The sequence below is a fragment of the Kogia breviceps genome, chromosome 15 (assembly GCF_026419965.1).
Source record: "Kogia breviceps isolate mKogBre1 chromosome 15, mKogBre1 haplotype 1, whole genome shotgun sequence".
Classification (NCBI taxonomy): Eukaryota; Metazoa; Chordata; class Mammalia; order Artiodactyla; family Physeteridae; genus Kogia; species Kogia breviceps.
Window position 1 is genome coordinate 56,189,653 of NC_081324.1, and position 27,759 is coordinate 56,217,411.

A 27,759-nucleotide genomic window follows, 5' to 3' on the forward strand; every position below is an offset into this window, starting at 1 on the left:
GAAATAGTTCTAGGCTTTTTTAGCACAAACAGTGCTTCCTCTTGAATCACACAGTAGATGGGAGACATGCAGTAGGGAACAAAACGTTTGTCTAAAAGCCTGGCATGTGTAAGGAAGCATTTCCCTAAAATACTGCTTCTGCTTTGGTTTGGCAAGAATGTGGAGAGTGAAGTAAAAAGCTCAGGGGGGAGCCATACAGACGAGTTTCAGTAGTGAGACCGTCTTTATTGAGTCGGTCCCTTCAGTGGTCCTGTTTCTTCCCCATTTGCTGTGGCCACCCCTCTCCCTGTGGTCCACCCCTCCCTGCCGAGCTCTGGGTGGTCAAGGGAGGCACTGGTGGAGAGTAGAGGGTGGGAGGACGGACAGACGGTGGGTCTGTCTGGCGTGCTTCCTCCCAGCATCCGTGTGTCAGCAGTGGTCCCTCTAGGATGGCGGCTCCAGTGCTCTCAGGCTCCGGAAACACTCTTTCTTCCTTGCTTCCATCCCTTCACACCTAGGGTGGGGACCACTTCCCACTGTGCTGATTTCTGGGTAATTCAGTCTCTCTGGGTGCTTTCTGTTAACCTGCCCCTTGCTCTGTAAACAGCTGCTTCTTTAAATTCTCTTTTCAACCCTTTGAAGCGAGGTCTCTGTGCAATGGGATGCTGACCGATATGGTAAGACTAAAAATATCTCCAACCTGACAGAAACCCTGGCGAGCTGCAATTTCTAGTTGCCAAAAGCCAAATGATGGCCACCACATGGAGAGGAGCAAAGCATTTACTGTTTAAAAAAAACCTCAAGACAAACAGGCTATAGAAATGCTAGGCACAATTTCAAAGTCAAAAAGATCTGAAGAAATGAATCGAAGTCAACTAGGATTAATTATATCAATCACACACTTTTATAATCACCTGGACTCCCTGCTGTGAAATTATATATTCCAAAGAGACTTCAAGAATTGTTCAAAACTAAATGATGTGAATTCTCTAGAATGGTTTATTAAAATCTAAGTAAGTCAAACCCATGATTCAAAGTATAGCTTATATAATACTTAGACTCTAATATTCTAAATGAAATAAAAGGGATTTGTTGCTTGAATATTAGAAAGTTCACATCATAGTAAAAGGTACTGGAACTTAGTCTGCTTATTCTGCATCTGACATATAAATGATTATCTCATTATCACAGATTAAGGACTTATAGACTGTGTCCAATACTCTGCGAAATGTACCATCAAGTAACTGCTCACAAGAACTTTATGCCCTTAAAAAAGACAAAAATATAATCTTAGAAACTGTAAAAAGATTTTCATAGCTTGGGATTTTTAAGTTTTGACACTATTCTTTATGTAGGTAGTGGGCGGCTTTATGGGTTAATTACTACTTTCAATCTTAGCCAAAAAACGGAGAAACGATAGGGTTAGTTACGTACTATGCTTTTGTTGCTTGGAATTCAGCTGATTTTAATTGAATTGAAGATGTCACCAAAAGACTGTCACTAAGCTAAAGGGCTCAGGCTTTCAGCAAAACGTCTCTTCCAAGAGGTGGTGATGAATTTGCGTATTGTCCGTATAACTTCAGAAGAGGAAGGGGAAACAAACACTTGCTTTGGTTGCTATTTATCTCATTAGCCTTTGGAAGTTTGATCTGAGCTGTCCTTTCCAATCCCCAAGAGATCATTGCCTTAACAGCACTGCCCCCTAGTGGTTGCTTTCTTTGGTGCAGCGTGAGTAAAGAAAAAAATCCAAGATTTTCAGTATATATTCAGTATTTATCAGTGCATTGCTGTATGAGTGTAAAAGATATCTTTCTGTGAGTTGGCTAGACATTTCTGTCCTGGTAAACGATGAAAGCATGCTAAATTTTCATACTTTTTTTCATAAATGAGTAAAAATAGAAGTTAAGATACCATTAAATTATTTCTGATTAAATAAACAGAGACACAAATTACCTAATATTTTTGGTTGCTTATTATGTCAAGTTTGTAAAAAAAGTCATTAAAATTGAAGTATGAGCAAACGTTAAGTCAGTACCTTTTCTGACATTTTATAGTACATTTATTCATTTAATGTGTAACTTTGGGGACAACAGTAAAGATGGAAGAGAGGATGGAAAGGATTTTAAAATTTCACATGTCTAATTTGGTTTTGTGTTATATTTTAATCGAGAAAATTATTTTAAATTTAGTTCTCATGAGCTATAGGAATGCTATTTGGAGGTTTAAGGACATAGTAAATTTTAAACCGAGGCTTTCTACTTGTATAGAGATAATAATTATGTATGTATAAAGCTGATAAAACTGAGAAGTTTTCAGTTTATTTAAAAATTAAAAATTTCAGGAGGAACAAATTATCAGCGTTTTGCATAGGGCAGTTCACATACCACTGGTAATAAATTACTTTAGGCAATGCAAAGTTTTATAAGTTTTTAATTATTATACATTTATTTTTTATTTTTTTTTGTGGTACGCGGGCCTCTCACTGTTGTGGCCTCTCCCGTTGCGGAGCACAGGCTCCGGACGCGCAGGCTCAGCGGCCACGGCTCACGGGCCCAGCCGCTCCGCGGCATGTGGGATCCTCCCGGACCGCGGCACGAACCCGTATCCCCTGCATCGGCAGGCGGACTCTCAACCACTGCGCCACCAGGGAAGCCCTATATACATTTATTTTTATGAGCAACAGTGATAATATAACTGAGAAACCAAATCTATGATTTCGTAGATATTAATATTCATGACTAACTCTACACGAATTATAATGCTCAGGCACATACATTTGTGTTAAATTTGACTCTCGTTAAAATGGATTAGAAATGTGAATTACAGTGATTCCAGAAGCCTGGATTTTGCTACTTCCGTTCTTCTGGTGCCATGTAACATGTTCCTTTGTCCAAGGTATTTCCTGTAAGCTGTAGTTACAACTAGAGCAAGGCTGTCCAAATAGAAATATAATATTAGCCATAAACATAATTTTATTTTATCTTTTATACACTTATTTTAACCATCGATGTACTTTTAAATTTTATAATGACATTTAAAAAGGAAAAGAATTAGCTGAAATTCGTTTTAATGATATAATTTTTAAAAATCTAAAATATGCAAATATTATTTTAGCTTGTAGTCAGTATTAAATATTATTGAAGTAGTTTACATTCTTTTTTTCATGCTAAGTTTTTGCCATCTGGTGTGTATTTTACATTTAAAGCACATCTCCATTTGGCTTCAGCACATTTGAAATGCTCGATAGCTCCACAGAACTAGTATTGAATAGCGATGTCATCAGATTAAGGTTCAGTTTTTGGCAAAAATATCCCAAAGGTGGTGGGGTATACCTCCATCCAGAAGCACATGCCTGATGGCTTTTTGGTGATATCAGCAGTCAGTGATTACTATTGTCTGAATCTGATGATTCATTAAAGGTTGTAAAATGGTGGCATTGAAATTTTAAAATTCCTTATTAAATGAAATACTTCTATGAAAAGAAACATCTCATCTACTACTTGGTTACTTGGAATAGTTTGTATAGAGAAAGCAGGATAAATATTTGATCTCTCCCCTTTATTTTCTATTTGTAATTTTTAAAATCGAAGTATAGTTGATTTACAATGTTGTGTTAATTTCTGCACAGCAAAGTGATTCAGTTATACATATATATATTCTTTTTCATATTCTTTTCCATTATGGTCTATCACAGGATATTGAATATAGTCCCCTGTGCTATCCAGTAGGACCTTGTTGTTTACCCATCTTATATACTAGTTTGCATCTGCTAGCCCCAAACTCCCATTCCATCCCTCCTCCATCCTCCATCCTCCCTGATCTCTCCTCTTTATTTGCTAGTTTGTAAAGTAATGATTTTGGTTTCCCTGCATTTTCAAGGATGGTCAGTAGTATTTTATTTTCATAGTATCATTAGGAATACACGAAGTTTAGCACACTTGATGTGTTTCAACTTATTGCAGTTACTGTGTTTATTATTGTTTAAGTTTTCTCACCTTTGGCTGCTGGGAGCTTCTTCTTTAACATAATATCAGCATTCTGATATCATTAAAGCTGCCTTTGATATTCTGATACTCTCTTATATATTTCCTGCCACAGATCTGTAATCAGCTGTTTCTTCAAGGAGCACCTGATTCCTTTTAGTAGAAAATGGTTATGGGGAGACCATAATCTCAGTGTGTGAGATCGAGCACTTGTTTCTAAGTCTTTTCAGAGGACAAAGCTACGAATTATTTAATAAAATGTCTATCATAAAATACTTCTTATTCAAATTTAGTAGTAGAGGATTTTATTTTTTGCTGTGTACTTTCCTTATGTCAAATATTCAGGTTTTCAATGATATGAGTGTAATTACTCATTTGCTTTTATCCATAATACACACACATGGTCTCAGAATAAATATTAAGATACCACCAAGAGAATGATGAAAATATCAGTTTAAGCTTCTCTGTAGTTGTTTTTGTCTTTATGGTAACATTCCACTTAGGACAACAGTCAAATCTCTGTTTCAAAGACACTTGGAAGGGTCCTCCTGGTGTTGTTATGCCACCTGCTGGACATAAGGCTCAGCTGTCACATTTTGATGTTTAGAGATTGCTTTATGTTAAATTTAATTTTACAATTATGCAAATTTTTATATGACTCTAAAGTCAAATTTAGAAAACAAGTCTAGTTTTTATTCTTATCCCCTCTTCCCCTCTGTCCTATTTCCTACCTCTACCTTTTGGTTACTATTTTATTTTTAAATGCTCTGATTTATGCTTCCATTAAGGTTAATGTTTACTTATATATGTATTAATTTTACATATGCACCTGTATCATATATATTTTTATCCACTTCCTCTTTATTAGACAAGTGTTAGCATAATTTTCAGACTTTCCTTCATCTGAAAAAATTACATGTATTATTCCAAGTGGAGAAAAGTATACATATATAAAATATACATAAATAATATATCAACATATTAACCTGGAGTGTTGGATTTTGCTTTACGTAATCTGAAAATCCTTTCTAATAAATTGGTGAATTAAGCCCTTTTACATTTATTAATAGGATCTAAATGTCTGACATGTTTAAAGATCTTAAAAAATTTAAGATCTGAGCAAAAATTGATTCAAAAGGGCAGGGCCAAACTGGAACTTTCTAATAGCTCCACTGACGGAAGCCTGGGGAGAAAGTTACAGAGAAAAGGTGGAAGCAAAGTAAGGAAATTACTGATCAGCTGCAGCTTAAAGCCCAGTTGGCTCTCTGTGATGGGTTGTCCTTAGGTCTCAATTTTGTAACCTGGAAGCATTTACAGTCTTAGGTTTTGGTTTGCTTACACAGGGTTCCGTGGCATCAGGGCATGAGTCTAATGGCCTCCTTGTTTAATTAATTTAACAGGCATCAGTTTTGTCACATTAATGTTATGTATATTTCCATATATATAATATATACACGCACCCCTGATCTTATTGCTTTACATTCCTATTCTTTCACTGGATGGTCCTTACCAGTGTGATCCATGAACTGTTTGTTACTAAGCCATGGTATATGTACAGAAGGCAAAAGAACACATTTAGAAATGTTTAGGCAATCTGCCGTAAAGTCCAAGCATGTGACTGTGTATTTTACAGAAATAGCAGTTTGCCATTGTTCGGGGGGAAAACAAAAAAACAAAAAGCAAACAAACAAAAAAAACTACTGGTCCTTCCTGACCAATAGTTTGAGAAGTACTGGTCTACAATGTTTGCTTGCTCTCTCTCTTTTGCATATCTTTTTGTATTTAGAAAGGTTTGTGTTTCTTTGTTCTGATGCCTTTTTATTAATATTTTGACATGAGCTAATATGATATATGAACTTACTAATATCTGTGTATGATACCTTTAATCCCCCTTTTACTATTTACTCCTAACATCCTACTATGAATGAAATTGACATTAGCTAGTGACCCCTTCTTCTCCCTGTTTCCCGTTCCCCAGAATCTACTTTCAACGAATACCTTTTTCCTCCCCATTGATGCCTATGAGACAATCAGGGGGGCTTCCCCTACGTCTCATATCCTCTTTCTCATCTACCCTCCACCCTTTGGCCATTTCCTCTTACCCCCTCTCCCTTAGAACCTACAGGGACTCTAACTTATACAAACAAATACACTGTATTTAGTGCTCACTACCACTGCTACTGTTGATGTCTCTTCCATCATTTTGGCTGTCTGAAGCTTGTTCTCCAGTAAATTTCCCAGCAAAGACTCATAGGAACTATACTCTGGGTTCTTAAGTGGGCATAAACGATTGTGACCGTTACATTTAAAGACCAGTGTAGCTGGATATAAACTCCTTAGCTCAGGTTTGCTTTCCTTGTATTTCTTAAACATTACCCTGTTGTCCTCTGGCATAAAGCAGTGCTATTGCCAAGTCTGATAACAGTCTCATTTTTTTTTCTTTATAAGGGATATTAACCTTTAAATTTGGCACCAGAAAGAATTTTTTCTTTTTATCTAAAGATCAATAGTTTTACTAGACTATGTTTAGGTGCAGGCCATTCTGGGTCAATTTTGCCAGGTATGTCCTTTCAATATGTAGTGCAAGTATTTTTGTAATTTCAGAAAAATATATTCTTGAATTATAATTGATGATATATGTTCTCTTTCATTACACGGATTCTCTTTTTTAGGTACTTCTATGATACTAGATCTCCTTTCCTGTTGTCTATATCTTTTTTACATATATGTATATATATATAAGTATGTATATATATTTTATCTTTTTATTTAAAAAATAGTCATTCTTTCCCATTCTATTTTTCTTCAGGCATTTTCTGTGGTGTTCATTCACTGCTTTGGTTGTTCTTATTTAGTCTGAGATTTTAAAGTGAATTTTTCTTTCCTCTCTAATATTTTCCCAAGTTTTATAGACTTGCTTTTCAAGTCTGTGTTTTCTCTAATTAGCATCTTTTTGAGTTTTTTAAATTTGGGGTTATGCTGTTCTTTCAAGGCATCTATCGTTTATTTCCCTTTTATTTAGCTTGATATGTATGAATTATTAGATTGTCATTTTTGGTCGGCCTGTCTTGCCAGCATGCGTTTCATGTCTGTAGGGACATTGTGTTTCACAGTCCATTTTCCCTTATGGCTTTGACTGCAATTGTTTTCTGTACTAATGTTTAACTGGCATGAGTTTTCTTTACTCTTAGGAGGGAGGGTGGGATCAGGAGAGCTCCCTGGCTTCACAGCTCTAGCACCCCGCATCTGTTTTGGGAAGCATTCACAATGACAGCCTTACAGTGTCTGGTATCTACTCTTTCCCCCTCCCCAGCTTTTATCTGGATCTTCTCTTTCTCTTGTCTCCTTTGCCCCTGTTGTCTCTTTCCTGCTCAATATGGACTCCATCCCCAGCATTTTCTCCTCATTGTGGGGCTTTGTCTCAGAGGGTACGTTGGTTACGTCTGTTATGGGTCTCTGTTGAGGGTCCACGGGGCCCAGGCTGCTCCAGCACCAACAAAACTCTACAGGCTCCTGGGGCCATAGGAGGCCCTTTTGCCTCCTTTCTTTCTCTTTCCTGTAACACGCATATCTTGGGGCTTCCCTGGTGGTGCAGTGGTTGAGAGTCCCCCGGCCGATGCAGGGGATTCGGGTTCGTGCCCCGGTCTGGGAGGATCCCGCTTGCCGCAGAGCGGCTGGGCCCGTGAGCCATGGCCGCTGAGCCTGCGTGTCCGGAGCCTGTGCTCCACAACGGGAGAGGCCGCAGCAGTGAGAGGCCCGCGTACCGCAAAAAACAAACAAACAAACAAACAAAAACCCCACGCATATCTTAACATCACCAGTCATTGATTCCAACCCACACATACACTGGGGGTACCCAGGGATATGTTTTCCCACCACTTGACTGTAGATGTGGCCTGTGAGGTTTTGCTTTTGGTCTCCTAGTTGTATAGGGTGATTTGGGGAGTTCAAAAATGATGTCATCTTGCTGCCATTTTCCAGATTACTGTTAAAAAGACGAAAAGTTTGGATGCTTCTGTTTTACTCGGTTAGTGAGCATCTCTATGCCTATGTCTATGGTAACAGTTTTTCTGATGCGCTCCTCTGTTTCATCATCCTGGTCACATCATCAGCCACGCATGTTAACACTCGAATCTTCAGCAGTGAAATCTCTGCATTTCGGGGATCTGTTGATGTCTTTTCACACTGCTAGAACCCTATCTAATGCCCCCCTCTCCAGAATCCCACTGCGGTCCCGAGTGTCCTGGATGCTGACACAGGCCAGTAGAACACGGGTTGCCCTTCAGAAGTGCCCCTTCATGATCACTGCGCCTTGGGACAGTAGGAAACACCTCTTCTTCCTTTCTTCCCCCAACAGGGTATTAGCAATGATTCCTTTTTTTTAAAAAAGGAATTGAAGTATAGCTGATTTATAATGTATGAATTTCTGCTGTACAGCAAAGTGACTCATTTATATATGTACATACATTCTTTTTCATATTCTTTTCCATTATGGTTTATCTCAGGATATTGAATCTATTTCCCTGTGCTATACAGTAGGACTTCATTGTTTATCTATTTTATATATAATAGTTGGCATCTGCTAATCCCAAACTCCCAATCCTTCCTTCTCCCCCACCCCTTGGCAACCACAAGTCTATTCTCTATTGTCTGTGATCCTGTTTCATAGATAGGTTCATTTGTGTCATATTTTCGATTCCACAAATAAGTGATATCATATATTTGTCTTTCTGTCTGACTTCACTTAGTATAATAATCTCTAGTTGCATCCATGTTGCTGCAAATGGCATTATTTCATTTTTATGGCTGAGTAATATTCCTTTGTGTATATATGCCACATCTTCTTGATCCATTCATCTGTCAATGGACATTTAGGTTGTTTCCATGTCTTGGCTATCGTGAATAGTGCTGCTATGAACATAGAGGTGCATATATCTTTTAGAATTATAGTTTTGTCTGGATATATGCTGAGGAGTGGGATTGCTGGATCATGTGGCAACTCAATTTTTAGTTTTCTGAGGAACCTCCATACTGTTTTCCACAGTGGCTGCACCGACTTACATTCTCACCAACAGTGTATGAGGGTTCCCTTTTCTCCACATTTGTTATTTGTAGACTTTATTTTTTGGTGACATGGTTTATTTTAATAAAAAATACAGCTGAACATTTATCACAGATTATATGAAACTGCACAATGACATCCTCTCTGCATAGTAACCAACACTGATGTGTGTAACTTGAATTTTTAGATGGATTATTTATAATCCTTTAAAGTGCATTTTATTTAAGGGTTTAAGCAAATCATAGGATAAAGGATCTTTCTAATAAATGAGTAACCTTAAAAAGATGATCTATTTGGGTAAGTCTTTTAAAAAGCAGAACTCATTTTGCCAAATGTACTTGTGTTGTAATAATAACACCCTCCCCCGGCAAACCCCAAACTTGACTTAATTGCTGAGGATTGAGCAGATCCTCTAAAGAGCTTTTTCTGATGTGAACATTTTTTTTTTTTGTCTGTTCGATACATACTAACTAAAGTGAACAAAGAGTCTAGAGTAGTTCCTTTAGCCCTGAGTTCTATAACCACAGTGGAGTTCCTGTTTGAACTTAAGAGACTGTTATGAACTTTCCCCGTTCTATTTGAGGGGAAAATGAAGAACTCAGTTGCTTCTCTGACTCTCAGCGGCATAACTGTGCTTTGGGCTACAGTGTTAACGTCTAGGATGGAATTAAGGTAGCAAAAATGGGAGTTATCTAAGAAATAAGCAGAAAATGCTTTAGAATAGAGAAATGAACTATGAGAGGAACATTTCTAGGAGCTGTCTGATGGTATAGGAAGGACTGCAACACAAAGGCCATTCACCGCTGTGACTGTATGTTGTCATTGTTTTTGTTTTTTGTCCATTTCCTTCTTGGTGGAAATAATTGATTCCAATATGCAGCTGCCACCAAAAGATGACCATTAGAGGATGAACAAGATTCCTTTTCAATAGTAACAAAGGAGCAAAATATTTCTTAAGGCAGCAATGCTAGCCTGACTTCTCTACTTGAAGACTATTTCCCTCTTGAAGAACTTCTTACATGAGCATCTGCAAAGTCGTATGTTGCTGTACTGGCTCAGCAATTATTCATCCAGAAAGAGGGTACTTTAGGGGTTGGAGGTGGAAGGAAAAAAAAGAACTTGTCCCTCCAAGTGTACACACAAAGCTTTAGTCGATCTCAGGAGCTCTATAATCACAGGTTTTGGCTTTCCTCAAAGTTCCTTTTCGGAAATTCTGGATGGAGCTGAGTAAGGCCCCTTGGCTCATACCATTCACAGCCTGGGGCAGAAGCTGTGTGGGTGGAGGAGGAGGAGGAGGAGGAGGAGGAGGAGGAGGAGGAGGAGGTAATGCGGGCATTCCTGTTGTGGAGGGTGGAGTCGGTGATGATGGTGATGTGAGAGGTGAGCTGGCCCTAGATCCTGCTGAATTATTGGAGTTGCTGTATTTTGCTGAATGCTCTTCACTAGTTTCAACAGCAGATAGTTTGGACTTCTTTCAAGCTATAATCTTCCTCTGTTTTCTTTCTTCTTCAGATCCATGGTGAGGCTGAGCTCTCATCAGTCTTTGATGCTGGTGGACCTGTTTCTGTTCATCAATTAGCCTCTTTTCTATACATTCTTTGGGAACGCTCAATGCCTCTTTTAACTTTGTGGGGATCTTAAACCGTGGCTTTTCGGAGGTAGTTAGCAGAACATCACTGAATAGTGGTGTCTGTAAGAGCCAGGAAATGGTGGACCTGCCATCTTTACAGGCTTCACAAGACAGTGTAGACTCCAACATGGCCACCACAGCCATAGACAGTGCAGGAGAGAAGGAGTCTACAGGCACCGAGTCTGGCGGTCGTCATCTCATACAGCAAGTGGCCAAAGCAGTGGACGTCCACACTCTCCAATGTATTGATTTTCCTGAATTGTGAGAAATAAGATCGGTAGAAAGAAGGAAGGCCCAGCAAGGAATTCTCAAGGTCCAGCAGCCAGCAAGTGCCCCCTTCCAGCATCACGTTGGAAGCATGAAGATGCCCATAAGGGAATCCTCTGTCACAGAGAAACTTTAGTACCTCTAATATTTGTCGCCCGTATGTTTTTGTTTGCTGAAGTTCAAGGCCTTGGATCTTCTTAGGGTTGCAGTAGTCCCTTAGGAATGGGTCTTTTGGTTTTGCCTTGTAGATCAGGTCCTTCAAAGTTCCTTTTTCATTAAACATTCTAATTAGCAATGCTGAGGATTTGTTAGCTGTGGCAAAGGTAACATGATAGATGTAAGGGTGCAAACGGGATGGCAAAGTTTGATTAGACACTGAAAATCTTTATCTGACAGATACTTGTCAGGACCAAGGTCAGCCCAGCTTAACACTAGCAGCTCCTTTGGCTGATTTTTACTCTTCATTAAGAAATGTTTCTTGCTTATCGTCCAATCTATGTATTTCAATGGTTCAATGGTTCCACCACCTCCCACTTTGGTTCTGATTGGAAGAACATGGAAACCTGTTGTAAGGCAATCTCAGTATAGTTTGCAGAATAGTTGTTTGGATCTAAAAACTTGTTAACCAGATTACAATTAGACAAGATCTGATTTGTGGTGATAATGTTGAGATAGTTCTGAAGACCTTTCTGCCTCTCAGCTATGAATTCACGATCCGTGTTACCAATCAGTTTTTTGGGAGGAAGAGGTAGACTTAGGCCTGCAATCTGTTGTTCAGCAAATCAAAGTCACTGTATCTCCTAACAATCTGCCAGCTATTTTCTACAGAAATTCCTCTTTGTACCCAAATGATATATTCTATGTGGGACTGCAGGCTCTGGCTCTCCTCGATGGCTGCTGTCAGCGGCACCGTGTTGTCCAGCAGGACCTTGCTGGCCAGTGGCTTCTCCATGAAGGCCATCCCGGAATGCCCATCCACCAACACCTCAGGACCAGGGGCAGGTCCAGAGGCACCGACTCCCATCACTTGGGTGGATCCGCTGCCACTGCCCAGACTTTTTAATGATGGCCATTCTAGCTGGTCTGAGGTGGTATCTCGTTCTAATTTTGATTTGCATTTCTCTAATAATTAGCAATGTTGAGCATCTTTTCATGTGCCTATTGGCCATCTGTATTTCTTCTTTGGAGAAATATCCATTTAGGTCTTCTGCCCATTTTTATATTGGATTGTTTGCTTTTATTGTTGTTGAATTGTATGAGCTGTTTGTGTATTTTGGAGATTAAGCCCTTGTTGGTTGCATCGTTTACAAATAGTTTCTCCCATTCTGTAGGTTGTCTTTTCATTTAGTTTATGGTTTCCTTTGGTGTTAGCACCAATTCTTTTTTTTTTTTTGCGGTATGTGGGCCTCTCACTGTTGTGGCCTCTCCCGTTGCGGAGCACAGGCTCCGGACGCGCAGGCCTAGTGGCCATGGCTCACGGGCTTAGTTGCTCCGCGGCATGTGGGATCTTCCTGGACCGGGGCACGAACCTGTGTCTCCTGCATCAGCAGGCAGATTCTCAACCACTGCGCCACCAGGGAAGCCCAGCACCAATTCTTAATGAGGGTGGTAGAGGATGAAGCTTAGAGAAGTGTGGCCCCAGTGGGAAGATAAGAAAGATGAGGGAAACACACTGGAAGCATTCAGTATTTGGACAGAAAGCTTCCCAAGGGATTCTATTAGACATCTGTTAGGGTTGTGTTTGGAGTCTCTACTCTGGGTGGTGGAGAGAGAGAGGATGCCCTAAGAATTAGCCCTGGGTCCAGACGCCTTGGGCAGAGAAATGAGAAGAGAATGACTCTTAAGAGATAGAAAAAAGAAAAAAATAAAAGAAGACAGTAGCCCAAGGATCTAATTTCTTTGGGGGTCCATTTTCTTCTTGTTCAGGCAGGTTAACATCAGAAGCAGATTTATCTTCAAGGCATTTAAAGTTATCCCTGCTTAATGTTCAGCTTAGAAACTCTTTCAACTTGAAACAGAAAATCTTTCATTTTACAGATATTGACACAAACAGGCATCCAATGGGAACGTTCGAAAGACATGGCATTTTGAGTGAAAGTGTTTCCATCAAAGACAAACTGATGGTATCAAATCTGTTGCTGTTTTAATAGAGAAGAAGAGAGGCAGAGAGGTTGGAGAGAGGGATGTCATAGATACGGAGAAAATTCCCAACAGGAGGACAGGGACCAGCCAGCAGACACTGGAAGGGGTCATTAGCTCTGCCAGTTTCATCAATGCTTTCATCTTCATTTGTTCACAGTTAAAGGGTGTGTGGGTGCGTCCGTGTTCTGCACGGGTGTGTCTGTGTTCGCTTTGGGTGTTGGTACTGGCACAGCCTCAGGCTCTGGGAAGGAAGTCCAGCAAGGACTGGGTGACAGGGTTTAAAGGTGGAGAAGTTCAAAGAACTGACAGCCTGATTGGAGTCCCAGCGGATGATTTAAGAGCTTAAGAGCACTGAATATTCCGGATGAATTTTGAGGAATCCACAGAAATTCCAGGGAATTTAACTTAAGGTCATATCATAATTAAAGAATTCTTATATATGGTTCAAGCTGTATGGTTCAAATAAGTAGACTTGTCTGCCTTAAGCAAGATTTGTCACATTGACTTCGGAGAGAGAGGCAGCTTTCTATTTCTGAGCCACTTATGTGTTCTCTGTTTCAGATGCTGTTTCTTTCATCATTAAAGAAGGATCAATGGACTTGAGGTAATCGAAACTCTATTTTCCTCTCTATGGTATTAATATTTTTTGAATCTTTTTGTCTTGTTTCCTGGGTATCATGGATGGAGCCAGGTAGGTTAATACTGAAAAGCTAGGAGGACTTCCCTCCTCCTTAGTAACCCCCTTTTCCCTTCTAGCCTTCTTAGCCTGTTCTTCACAGAAGGTAACATGAATATTCTCCAGTCCTGCCCTCAGCCAATGTTAATGGTCTGTTGTTATCCCTGAAATATATATCAGTTAGATTAGCAGAATACTCACTGATCCGTACTGTGAAAAAAAAAAAAAAAGGTAAACCACATGAATCAGAAAAGGAAAAAGTGTCACTAAAAGGAAGGTGTTTCTGGTCTATTAATTTTGGCTACACAGTATAGAACAACCAGCGTGTGAAAGATTTTCAGCTTTCATCAAAATAACCTACATAAAATCACTAGGAGATCAAGCTGGAAATAATGGGGCATATTTTTAAAGTTAAAAAATTAGCGTGGAGCTTGGATAAATGGAAGGTGGCCGTGATTTCTGACGGTGCATTAGCCTTTTGCCTCAGGCATTTCTTTCTATATTATGGTTCCCAAAAAGTCAAAAGTCTGCTCAACAGACTCTTTGGGTCTCTAACTGCCCAAGCAAGTGTGTGTGTGTGTGTGTGCGCGCGCGCGCGTTGGGTGGGATGTGCTGGATTGGGGAGGCGTAGTGGGAAGCTGGCAGTTGGCTTTGAAATATAGACAGGCATTCCCTACAACCTTAATCCTTCCCTACTTTGGAATATCTGCGGTTCACAGGCTCCATTCTTCCTACCTTGCTCCTCCATCGTGACTTATTGTTCTTAGCGTCTTTGTCATTCAATCAGGATTTCTCTAGAGCAGATACCAGACCCTCTAGTGGCACTCAGTGGATCCCAGGGTAGATTTTGCCTGTTAGAAACATTATGCATATTTTAGTCCCCTAGTCAAATACAAACGAAACAGGAGGGAGTGATGGAAACTTACAGAAACTTAGGAGCCCGACGGCTTCCTGTTGTAACACTGGCTTGTCAAACGTTTGAACCTCTATCATCATGTCTGTTTACTTAAACCTACTAAGTCTAAAATTGGATTCAGGTTTTTCCTCTAAACATTCATTCTCCTGAATTATGTTTTGGTGCTACCATATTCCACAACCCCTCAGCTTTCCTGGGGTTTTTTTTCCCCATGTATTTACTAGATTCAGTCATTTATTCAACAAATACCTACTCCATTCTCATGCTGTGAGTCAAGATACTGGGGACTCTGGGTGGGGCAGTGAACATCGGCATGTTCTCAAGACTTTATGATGCAGCAGACTGCTGTTTGCCTACTCTCTCCCTCCTGTCCATGCCTCCATGACTATCAGTGTATCTTTGTGTCTCGTTTCTTCCTTCTCATCCCTGCTTAGCCACTTGGACAGGGATCTCCCTCCATCATGCCTGGTCCACAGCAATCCACTGCTCACTGTGTTCTCTAAAACGCAGAGCATCCATAATCCCATTCCTAATATCTGTTCCAATAGTTCTCAACCCTAGTTGTGCATCAAGTTCTATTGGTAATTTTACTTGGTCATTTGTTTGCAACACAGATGTCCAGGAAGTGCCTGGAAAGAAGGTGAGTCAGTAAAGTTCCCCTTGGAGCTGATGTGGAGCCAGGTTGGAAAAGACTTACTCTCTTACTTGTCACCTACTAAACCTTCACCTTGTGCAGGCTAAACAGATCTAAAATCACCATTCTTCAAAAATGTCACACACACCCCTGCCTCTGGCTCTTCATTCTACTCTGAAGTTAATGTTTCTCCTCTTATCAGACCCCTAAATTCTCGCTCCAAGTCCTAATGGCAAATGTCATGCCATATTCATCTTTGACTTTCCCAACAATTAAGAATTGTTTATTGAATGTGAAGGGTGGCAGAATATGCCACCCTAAAATATGCTTCATTGGTGTAAGGCTGATTTCGAGCTAAAAATGCAAATGCAGGGAAAGGTCTTCTCTGAATTCCCCGACATACAGATCCTCCCAAAGGAACTCAACTCTCATCCATCCCTTCCTGGGAGTTTCATCACCTCGGTAAGACTGACTCTTAACATAGGAGAGAACACGAGAAGTCCCCATCACAGCCAGACAAGCTCTTTCACAACCATCACGTCTCCCATCTACCCTTCCAAAGCCCCATCCATCTTTCCTAAAAATCATTCACTCTCCCTGAAGTGGCCTACATCCCTCTTCCACTTCCCTTGTTAAGACAATATGGTATATGCATGCTCAAATCTCTTTCGGGTATTAACTTTTTTTCCCCCTGTGATGCCCCCATGGATATAACATTAAAAGTTAGTGCATTTGTGCTCTATTTACAATAGCCAGGATATGGAAGCAACCTAAGTGTCCATCAACAGATGAATGGATAAAGAAGATGTGGCACATATATACAATGGAATATTACTCAGCCATAAAAAGGAATGAAACTGAGTTATTTGTAATGAGGTGGATGGACCTAGAGTCTGTCATACAGAGTGAAGTAAGTCAGAAAGAGGAAAACAAATACTGTATGCTAACACATATATATGGAATCTAAAAAAAAAAAAAAAGAAAAAAAAGGTCATGAACCTAGGGGCAAGATGGGAATAAAGACACAGACCTACTAGAGAATGGACTTGAGGATATGGGGAGGGGGAAGGGTAAGCTGTGACGAAGTGAGAGAGTGGCATGGACATACATACACTACCAAAAGTAAAATAGATAGCTAGTGGGAAGCAGCCGCATAGCACAGGGAGATCAGCTCGGTGCTTTGTGACCACCTAGAGGGGTGGGATAGGGAGGGTGGGAGGGAGAGAGATGCAAGAGGGAAGAGATATGGGAACATATGTATATGTATGACTGATTCACTTTGTTGTAAAGCAGAAACTAACACACCATTGTAAAGCAATTATACTCGGATAGAGATGTTTAAAAAAAGTGCATTTGTATACTTTTTCTCCTGTTTAGTCTGTGTTGTTAGTTTATTTCATAGACCCAGGTATGAACCTGGGAGAGTAAAGTCTTTCTTGCCTACACATGCATGACTCAGCTTTGATCCACACCTCCCATATTTAAGTCTTCATACTTCAGGTTTTAAGTCTTCAGCGGCCTCTTTTTTATGTTTTTAATTTTTTAAAAATTTTATTTATTTTTTTCTGTGGTATGCGGGCCCCTCACTGCTGTGGCCTCTCCCGTTGCGGAGCACAGGCTCCGGATGCACAGGCCCAGTGGCCACAGCTCATGGGCCCAGCCACTCTGTGGCATGTGGGACCCTCCCAGACCACGGCACAAACCCATGTCCCCTGCATCAGCAGGCGGACCCTCAACCGCTGCGCCCACCAGGGAAGCCCAGCAGCGTCTTTTAAAAAAATTTATTTTATTTTATTTTTAAGTAAATTTATTTATTTTTGGCTGAATTGGGTCTTCGTTGCTGTGTGCGGGCTTCTCTCTAGTTGCGTTGAGCAGGGGCTACTCTTTGTTGGGGTGCACGGGCTTCTCAATGCAGTGTCTTCTCTTGTTGCAGAGCATGGGTTCTAGGTGCATGGGCTTCAGTAGTTGTAGCTCACAAGCTCTAGAGCACAGGCTCAGTAGTTGTGGCTTAGCTGCTCCACAGCATGTGGAATCTTCCTGGACCAGGCCTCGAACCCAGGTCCTCTGCATTGGCAGGCGGATTCTTAACCACTGCACCACCAGGGAAGTCCAAAATTTTTATTTTATATTGGGGTAAAGTTGATTAACAATGTTGTGTTAGTTTCAGATTACAGCAAAGTGATTCGGTTATACATATACATGTCTCTCTTCTTCAAATTCTCTTCCCATTTAGGTTATTACAGAATATTGAGCAGAGTTCCATGTGCTATACAGTAGGTCCTTGTTGGTTATCTATTTTATATATAGCAGTGTGTATATGTTAATCCCAACCTCATAATTTATCCCTCCCCCCAACCTTTCCCCTTTGGTAACCATACGTTTGTTTTCTAAGTCTGTGCATCTGCTTCTGTTTTGTAAATAAGTTCATTTGTATCTTTTTAAGATTTCACATAAGTGATATCATATGACATTTGTCTTTCTCTGACTTACTTTAGTTAGTATGATAATCTCCAGGTCCATCCATATTGCTGCAAATGGCATTACTTCATTCTTTTTTATGGCTGAGTAATATTCCATTGTATACATATACCCCATCTTCTTTATCCATTCCTCTGTTGATGGCCATTTAGGTTGCTTCCACGTCTTGGCTACTGTAAGTAGGCTGCAGTGAACACTGGGGTGCATGTATCCTTTCGAACCATGGTCTGCTCCAGATATATGCCCAGGAGTGGGACTGCTGGATCATATGTTAGCTCTGTTTTTAGTTTTTTAAGGAACCTCCATATTGTTCTCTGTAGTGGCTTTACTGATTAACATTCCCACCAACAGTGTAGGAGAGTTCCCTTTTCTCCACACCCTCTCCAGCATGTATTGTTTGTAGATTTTTTTTGATGATGGCCATTCTGACTGGTGAGAGGTGATATCGCATTTTAGTTTTGATTTGCATTTCTCTAATAATTAGTGATGTTGAGCATCTTCTCATGTGCCTCTTGGCCAGCTGTATGTGCTCTTCGGACAGATGTCTATTTAGGTCTTCTTCCCATTTTTTGATTGGGTTGCTTGTTTTCATTTTGATATTGAGCTGCATGAGCTGTTTGTAGATTTTGAAGATTAATCCCGTCGGTTGGATCATTTGCAAATATTTTCTCCCATTCTGTGGGTTGTGTTTTAGTTTTGTTTATGGTTTCCTTTGCTGTGCAGAAGCTTTTCAGTTTAAGTATGTCCCACTTGTTTATTTTTATTTCCATTACTCTAGGAGATGGGTCAAAAGGGACATTGCTGTGATTTATGTCAAAGAACGTTCTTCCTATGTTTTCATCTAAGACTTTCATAGAGTTGCTGTAGAGTCTGTTATGTGGTAGCTGCATGGTGGCCCAGAGGGGAGGATGGCAGCCTGCAGCCTCCAGCCCCACCACTGTGCTCCTGCCCCTCTCCCCCGACCATTTCACCACATTCTTCTCAGTCTCTCTTCCTTCTCTTGCCAGAGTTAATTTTTCTAAAACAATTGTATCATGACAGGACTCACCCCCACCCCAGAAGAAGCCTGTGATTGTGCCCAGTGATTACAGATAAAGAACAATTCCAAGGTGATGCCCAAGGCCGCTTAAAATCTGGATCCCATCTTTTGTTTCAGTATCATCTCTGTCATTTCTTCACAAGCAAAAGATGCTCCCATTATTTAGGTACTGCTCTCAGAATGCACCTTGCTTCTGTCACATCCATATGCCCTTATGGTACTGCTCCTTTTAGAACGCCTTGCCCCCTTTCTTCATCTGGAGAAACCTCACTCACCTTAGGGCTGGTTCACATTGTAATCTCTGAACAATGCCTTCCCTGAGCTTCTAGACAAAAGACAATTATTCACGCCTCTCTTCATCTGTAGTCCTTTGTACTTACCTCTTATTGACTGCGTTGGCATTCCTGTGTGCCTCGGTCTTTTCTGCTAGACCGCGAGAGCCTAGAGGCCAAGAAATGCATTGATTCCATACATTGTTTTGAATAGTATGAACATTTTAACAACATTAATTCTTTCAATCCATAAGCACACATTTATTTTTGTCTTTGCATCAAGATCTTACAATTTTCGGTGTACAGGTCTTTTACCTCCTTGGTTAAATTTATTCTTAGGTAAATGTAAATGGCATTGTATCCTTACTTTCTTACTAGTGTACAGAAATTCAACACATTTTTGTACATTGATTTTGTATCCTGCAACTTTACTGAATTTATTAGTTCTAACAGACTTTTGATAGATTCTTTAGGGTTTTTTATACGTATTTATTTTTTCTATCGAAATTCATTCTATTTATTCTTAAATATAGTTTTTTACTACATTAATTGCCCTAGACTACTTATTCTAGAGATTCCATTCCAACCTTATATGTATTGGGGTTTTTGCCTAATTGTTCTGGCTAGGATTTACAAACTATGTTAAATGTAAGTGATGAGAGTGGGCATCCTTGTCTTTCCCTGATCTTAAGAGAAAAATCTTTCAGCTTTTTTCACTGTTATTAGCTGTGTGCTTATCATATGTGGCCTTTATTATGTTCATGTATGTTCCTTCTATACCCACTGTGTTGAGAGTTTTTATCATAAATGGATATTGAATTGTGTCAAATGCTTTTTCTGTGTCTGTTGAAATGATCATATGATTTTTATCTTTCATTCTGTTAATGTGGTGTATCACACTGATTAATTTGCAGATGTTGACCCATCCTTGCACTCCTGGAATAAATCCCACCTGATCACAGTGTATGACCCTTTTAATGTTTTTTTTTTTTTTTTTTACTAGTAAATACACCTTTTGTTATTTATTTATTTTTAAACATTTTATTGGAGTATAATTGCTTTCCATTGTTGTGTTAGTTTCTGCTGTATAACAAAGTGAATCAGCTATACATAAACATATATCCCCATATCCCTTCCCTCCCTCTTGCATCTCACTCCCATGGCTCTAGGTGGTAACAAAGCACTGAGCTGGTCTCCCTGTGCTATGCAGCTGCTTCCCACTAGCTATCTATTTTACATTTGGTAGTGTATATATGTCCATGCCACTCTCTCACTTAGTCCCAGATTAACTTTTCCCCTCCCTGTGTCCTCAAGTCCATCCTCTACACCTGCATCTTTATTCCTGTCCGGCCCTGAGGTTCTTCAGAACCATTTTTTTCTTTAGATTGCATATATATGTGTTAGCATACAGTATTTGTTTTTCTCTTTCTGACTTACTTCACTCTGTATGAAGTCTCTAGATCCACCCAGCTCATGACATATAACTCAATTTTGTTTCTTTTTATGGCTGAGTAGTATTCCATTGTGTATATGAGCCACATCTTCTTTATCCATTCATCTGTCAGTGGACACTTAGGTTGCTTCCATGTTCTGGCTATCGTAAATAGTGCTACAATGAACATTGTGGAACATGACTCTTTTTGAATTATGGTTTTCTCAGGGTATATGCCCAGTAGTGGGATTGCTGGGTCGTATGGTAGTTCTATTTGTAGTTTTTTAAGGAACCTCCATACTGTTCTCCATAGTGGCTGTATCAATTTACATTCCCACCAGCAGTGCAAGAGTGTTCCCTTTTCTCCACACCCTCTCCAGCATTTATTGTTTGTAGATTTTTGGTTGATGGTTATTCTGACTGGTGTGAGGTGATACCTCATTGGAGTTTTGATTTGCATTTCTCTAATGACTAGTGATGTTGAGCATTCTTTCATGTGCTTTTTGGCCATCTGTATGTCTTCTTCGGAGAAATGTCTATTTAGGTCTTCTGCCCATTTTTGGATTGGGTCGTTTGTTTTTTTGATATTGAGCTGCATGAGCTGCTTGTATATTTTGGAGATTAATCCTTTGGCAGTTGCTTCATTTGCAAATATTTTCTCCCATTCTGAGGGTTGTCTTTTCATCTTGTTTATCATTTCCTTTGCTGTACAAAAGCTTTTAAGTTTCATTAGGTCCCACTTGTTTCTTTTTGTTTTTATTTCCATTTCTCTAGGCATTGGGTCAAAAAGGATCTTGCTGGGATTTATGTCATAGAGTGTTCTGCCTATGTTTCCCTCTAAGCGTTTGATAGTGTCTGGCCTTACATTTAGGTCTTTAATCCATTTTGAGTTTATTTTTGTGTATGGTGTTAGGGAGTGTTCTAATTTCATTCTTTTACATGTAGCTGTCCAGTTTTCCCAGCACCACTTATTGAAGAGGTTGTCTTTTCTCCATTGTGTATTCTTGCCTCCTTTATCAAAATAAGATGACCATATGTGCATGGGTTTTACCTCTGGGCTTTCTGTCCTGTTCCATTGATCTATATTTCTGTTTTTGTGCCAGTACCATACTGTCTTGATTACTGTAGCTTTGTAGTATAGTCTGAAGTCAGGGAGACTGAGTCCTCCAGCTGCATTTTTTTCTCGAGATTGCTTTGGCTATTCCAGGTCCTTTGTGTTTCCATACAAATTGTGAAATTTTTTGTTCTAGTTCTGAGAAAAATGCCATTGGTAGTTCGATAGGGATTGCATTGAATCTGTAGATTGCTTTGGGTAGTACAGTCATTTTCACAATGTTGATTCTTCCAATCCAAGAACATGGTATATCTCTCCATCTGTCTGTATCCTGTTTAATTTGTTTCATCAGTGTCTTATAGGTCTTTTGTCTCCTTGGGTAGGTTTATTTCTAGATATTCCTTCTGTTGCAATGGTAAATGGAGTGTTTCCTTAATTTCTCTTTCAGATTTTTCATCATTGGTGTATAGGAATGCAAGAGATTTCTGTGCATTAATTTTGTATCCCGCTACTTTACTAAAGTCATTGATTAGCTCTAGTAGTTTTCTGGTAGCATCTTTAGGATTCTCTTTGTATAGTATCATGTCATCTGCAAACAGTGACAGTTTTACTTCTTTTCCAATTTTGATTCCGTTTCTTTTTCTTCTCTGATTGCTGTGGCTAAAACTTCCAAAACTATGTTGAATAATAGTGGTGAGAGTGGGCAATCTTGTCTTTTTCCTGATCTTAGTAGAAATGGTTTCAGTTTTTCACCATTGGGAATGATGTTGGCTGTGGGTTTGTCACATGTGGCCTGTATTATGTTGAGGTAAGTTCCCTCTTTGCCTGTTTTCTGGAGAATTTTTTTAATCATAAATGGGTGTTGAATTCTGTCAAAAGCTTTTTCTGTGAGATTATCATATGGGTTTTCTCCTTCAATTTGTTAATATGGTGTATATCACATTGACTGATTTGCATATATTGAAGAATCCTTGCATTCCTGGGATAAACCCCACTTGATCATGGTGTATGATTCGTTTAATGTGCTGTTGGACTTTGTTTGCTAGTATTTTGTTGAGGATTTTTGCATCTATGTTCATCAGTGATACTGGCCTGTAGTTTTTTTTGTGTGTGTGTGACATCTTTGTCTGGTTTTGGTATCAGGGTGATGCTGGCCTCGTAGAATGAGTTTGGGAGTGTTCCTCCCTCTGCTGTATTTTGGAAGAGTTTGACAAGGATAGGTGTTAGCTCTTCTCTTAATGTTTGATAGAATTTGCCTGTGAAGCCATCTGGTCCTGGGTTTTTGTTTGTTGGAAGATTTTTTTTTTTTTTTTTTTTTTTTTTTTTTTTTTTTTGCGGTATGCGGGCCTCTCACTGTTGTGGCCTCTCCCGTTGCGGAGCACAGGCTCCGGACACGCAGGCCTAGCGGCCATGGCTCACGGGCTTAGTTGCTCCGCGGCATGTGGGATCTTCCCGGACCAGGGCACGAACCCGTGTCTCCTGCATCGGCAGGCGGATTCTCAACCACTGCGCCACCAGGGAAGCCCCTGTTGGAAGATTTTTTAATCACAGTTTCAATTTCAGTGCTTGTGACTGGTCTGTTCATATTTTCTATTCCTGGTTCAGTCTTGGAAGGTTGTGCTTTTCTAAGGATTCGTCCATTTCTTCCATTTTGTCCATATATTGGCATATAGTTGGTTGTGGTAATCTCTCATGATCCTTCCTTTTTCTGCAGTATCAGTTGTTACTCCATTTTCATTTCTAATTCTGTTGATTTGGTCTTCTCCCTTTATTTTCTTGATGAATCTGGCTAAAGTTTTATCAATTTTGTTTATTTTCTCAAAAAACCAGATCTTAGTTTTATTGATCTTTGCTATCATTGCCTTTATTTCTTTTTCATTTATTTCTGATCTGATCTTTATGATTTCTTTCCTTCTGCTAACTTTGGGTTTTTTTGTTTTTCTTTCTCTAATTGCTTTAGGTGTAAGGTTAGGTTGTTTTTTTGAGATGTTTCTTGTTTCTTGAGGTAGGATTTTATTGCTATAAACTTCCCCCTTAGACCTGCTTTTGCTGCATCACATGGGTTTTGGGCCATTGTATTTTCATTGTCATTTGTTTATAGGTATTTTTTGATTTCCTCTTTGATATCTTCAGTGATCTCCTGGTTATTTAGTAGTGTATTGTTTAGCCTCCATGTGTCTGTATTTTTTACTGATTTTTTTCCTGTAATTGATATCTAGTCTCATAGTGTTGTGGTCGGAAAAGATACTTGATGTGTTTTCAATTTTCTTAAATTTACCAAGGCTTGTTTTGTGACTCAAGATATGACCTATCCTGGAGAATGTTCCATGAGCACTTAAGTAGAAATTGTATTTTTTTTTTTTTTTTCCCCCTGTGGCAAGTGGGCCTCCCACCACTGCAGCCCCTCCTGTTGCAGAGTACAGGCTCTGGACGTGCAGGCTCAGCGGCCATGGCTCATGGGCCCAGCCGCTCTGTGGCATGTGGGATCTTCCTGGACGGGGGCATGAACCCGCGTCCCCTGCATTGGCAAGCGGACTCTCAACCACTGCACCACCATGGAAGCCCTATTCTGTTGTTTTTGGATGGAATGTCGTATAAATATCAATTAAGTCCATCTTGTTTCATGTATCATTTAAAGCTTGTGTTTCCTTATCTATTTTCATTTTGGATGATTTGTCCTTTGGTGGGCTTTAAGACCCCAAAGTGGGGTCTTACAGTTCCCTACTATTATCATGTTACTGTCAATTTCCCCTTTTATGGCTGTCAGCATTTGCCTTATGTATTGAGGTGCTCCTATGTTGGGTGCATAAATATTTACAATTGTTGTATCTTCTTCTTGGATTGATCCCTTGATCATTCTGTAGTGTCCTTCTTTGTCTCTTGTAATAGTCTTTATTTTAAAGTCTATTTTGTCTGATATGAGAATTGCTACTCTAGCTTTCTTTTGATTTCCATTTGCATGCAATATCTTTTTCCATCCCTTCACTTTCAGTCCGTATGTGCCCCTAGGTCTGAAGTGGGCCTCTTGTAGACAGCATATATACAGGTCTTGTTTTTGTATCCATTCAGCCAGTCTGTGTTTTTGGTTGGAGCATTTAGTCCATTTACATTTAAGGTACTTATCGATATGTATGTTCCTATTCCCGTTCTTAATTGTTTTGGGATTGTTATTGTAGGTCTTTTCCTTCTCTTGTGAAGTTCCTTTAGCATTTGTTGTAAAGCTGGTTTGCTGGTGCTGAATTCTCTTAGCTTTTGGTTGTCTGTTAAGGTTTTAATTTCTCCGTTGAATCTGAATGAGATCCTTGCTGGGTAGAGTAATCTTGGTTGTAGGTTTTCCCCTTTTATCACTTTAAATATGTCCTGCCACTCCCTTCTGGCTTGCAGAGTTTCTGCTGAAAGATTAGCTGTTGACCTTATGGGGATTCCCTTGTATGTTATTTGTTACTTTCCCCTAGCTGCTTTTAATATTTTTTCTTTGTATTTAATTTTTGCTAGTTTGATTGATAATGTGTCTTGGCATGTTTCTCCTTGGATTTATCCTGTATGGGACTCTCTGTGCTTCCTGGACTTGATTATTTCCTTTCCCATATTAGAGGAGTTTTCAACTCTAATCTCTTCAAATATTTCCTCAGTCCCACTTTTTTCCTCTTCTTTTTCTGGGACCCCTATAATTCGAATGTTGGTGTGTTTAATGTTGTCCCAGAGGTCTCTGAGTCTGTCCTCAATTCTTTTCATTCTTTTTTCTTTATTCTGCTCTGCAGTAGTTATTTCCACTATTTTATCTTCCAGGTCACTTATCCGTTCTGATGCTATTGATTCCTCCTAGAGAATTGTTAATTTCATTTATTGTGTTGTTCATCATTGTTTGTTGGCTTTTTAGTTCTTCTAGGTCCTTGTTAAATGTTTCTTGTATTTTCTCCATTCTATTCCTAAGATTTTGGATCATCTTTACTATCATTACTTTGAATTCTTTTTCAGGTAGACTGCCTATTGCTTCTTCATTTGTTTGGTCTGGTGGGTTTTTACCTTGCTTCTTCATCTGCTGTGTATTTGTCTGTCATTTTGCTCAACTTACTGTGTTTGGGGTCTCCTTTTCACAGGCTGCAGGTTCGTAGTTCCTGTTCTTTTTGTGTCTGCCCCCAGGTAAGATTGGTTCAGTGGGTTGTGTAGGCTTCCTGGTGGAGGGGACTGGTGCCTGTGTTCTGGTGGATGAGGCTGGATCTTGTCTTTCTGGTGGGCAGGACTGCGTCTGGTGGTGTGTTTTGGGGTGTCTGTGAATTTAGTATGATTTTAGGCAGCCTCTCTGTTAATGGGTGGGGTTGTGTTCCTGTGTTGCTAGTTGTGTGGCATGGGGTGTCCAGCACTGTAGCTTGCCGCTTGTTGAGTGGAGCTGGGTCTTAGTGTTGAGACGGAGATCTCTGGGAGACCTCTTGCTGACTAATATTATGTGGGGCTGGGAGATCTCCCGTGTTCCAATGTCCCGAACTCAGCTCTCCCACCTCAGAGGCTCAGGCCTGACACCTGGCCGGAGCACGGAGACCCTGTCAGCCACATGGCTCAGAAGAAAAGGGAGAAAAATAAATAAAATAAAATAATAAAGTTATTAAAATAAAAAGTTTAAAAAATATTATTAAAATAAAATTTAAAAAGAAGAGAGCAGCCAAACCAATAAACAAATCCACCAATGATAACAAACATTAAAAACGAAACTAAGATAAACATAAAGATCAGAAACCAGTCTGTTGCATACAGCTAGTCTATAGCTGCTCCCAAAGTCCACTGCCTCAATTTTGGGATGATTCTGTGTCTATTCAGGAATTCCACAGATGCAGCGTACATCAAGTTGATTGTGGTGATTTAATCCTCTGCTCCTGAGGCTTCTGGGAGAAATTTCCCTTTCTCTTCTTTGTTTGCACAGCTCCTGGGGTTCAGCTTTGGATTTGGCCCCACCTCTGCATGTAGGTTGCCTGTTCCCGCCCAGACAGGATGGGGTTAAAGGAGCGGCTGATTAGGGGGCTCTGGGTCACTCAGCCGGGGGAAGGGAGGGGTGCAGTGTCAGAGGCCCACGTGACATTGCAACAGCCTGGGGCATGCCGTGTGTTCTCCCGGGCAAGCTGTCCCTGGATCTCAGGACCCTGGCAGTGGCGGGTTGCACTGGCTCCTGGGAGGGGAGGTGTGGAGAGTGACCTGTGCTTGCCCACAGGATTCTTGGTGGTTGCAGCAGCAGCATTAGTGTTTCAGGCCCGTCTGTGGTGTCTGTGCTGATAGCTGTGGCTTGCGTGTCTTTGTAGCTCGTTTAGGCGGTGCTCTGGATCTCCTCTCCTCATGCACCCCAAAACAATGGTCTCTTGCCTCTTAGGCAGGTCCAAACTTTTTCCCAGACTCCCTCCCAGCTAGCTGTGGCGCACTAGCCCCCTTCGGGCTGTGTTCATGCAGCCAACCCCAGTCCTCTCCCTGGGATCTGACCTCTGAAGCCTGAGCCTCTGCTCCCAGCCCCCACCTGCCCTGGTGGGTGAGCAGACAAGCCTCTCAGGCTGGTGAGTGCTGGTCGGCACTGATCCTCTGTGCATGAATCTCTCCGCTTTGCCCTCTGCACCCCTGTTGCTGTGCTCTCTTCTGTGGCTCTGAAGCTTCCCCCGCACCGCCCACTCCGTCTCCACCAGTGAAGGGGTTTCCTAGTGTGTGGAAACTTTTCCTTCTTCACAGCTCCTCCCTCCCAGAGGTGCAGGTCCAATCCCTATTGTTTTGTCTGTTTTTCCTTTTGCTCTACCCAGGTACGTGAGGAGTTTCTTGCCTTTTGGGAAGTCTGAGGTGTTCTGCCAGTGTTCAGTAGGTGTTCTGTAGGAGTTGTTCCACATATAGAAGTATTGTGGGGAAGAAGATGTCCACGTCTTACTCCTCTGCCATCTTGAAGGTCCTCTTAATGTATTGTTGAATTCAGTTTGCTGAGGATTTTTGTTGAGGATTTTTGCCTCTATATTCATCAGGGATATTGGCCTAAAATTTGTGTGTGTGGGAGAGTACGTGTGTGGCATCCTTGTTTGACTTTGGTATCAGGGTAATTCTGACCTTGTAAAATGAGGGCAAGTCTTTTTTAAAAAGTCACTTTAAAACCTTGTTTGGAAGTGTTCCCTCTTCTGTTTTGGGGGGAAGAATTTGTGAAGAATTGATACTAATTCTTTAAATATTTAGTAG

The 27,759-nt window shown here is 40.4% G+C and overlaps 1 protein-coding gene and 1 pseudogene across 6 annotated transcripts in view; both read right to left on the reverse strand.

Moving 5' to 3' along the window:
• The window catches only part of DLGAP1 (DLG associated protein 1), an 858,632-nt gene that overhangs the window by 438,497 nt on the left and 392,376 nt on the right, over window positions 1–27,759 (reverse strand). The window lies entirely within an intron of this gene.
• LOC131742684 (PX domain-containing protein kinase-like protein pseudogene) lies at window positions 10,197–11,882 on the reverse strand (annotated as a pseudogene).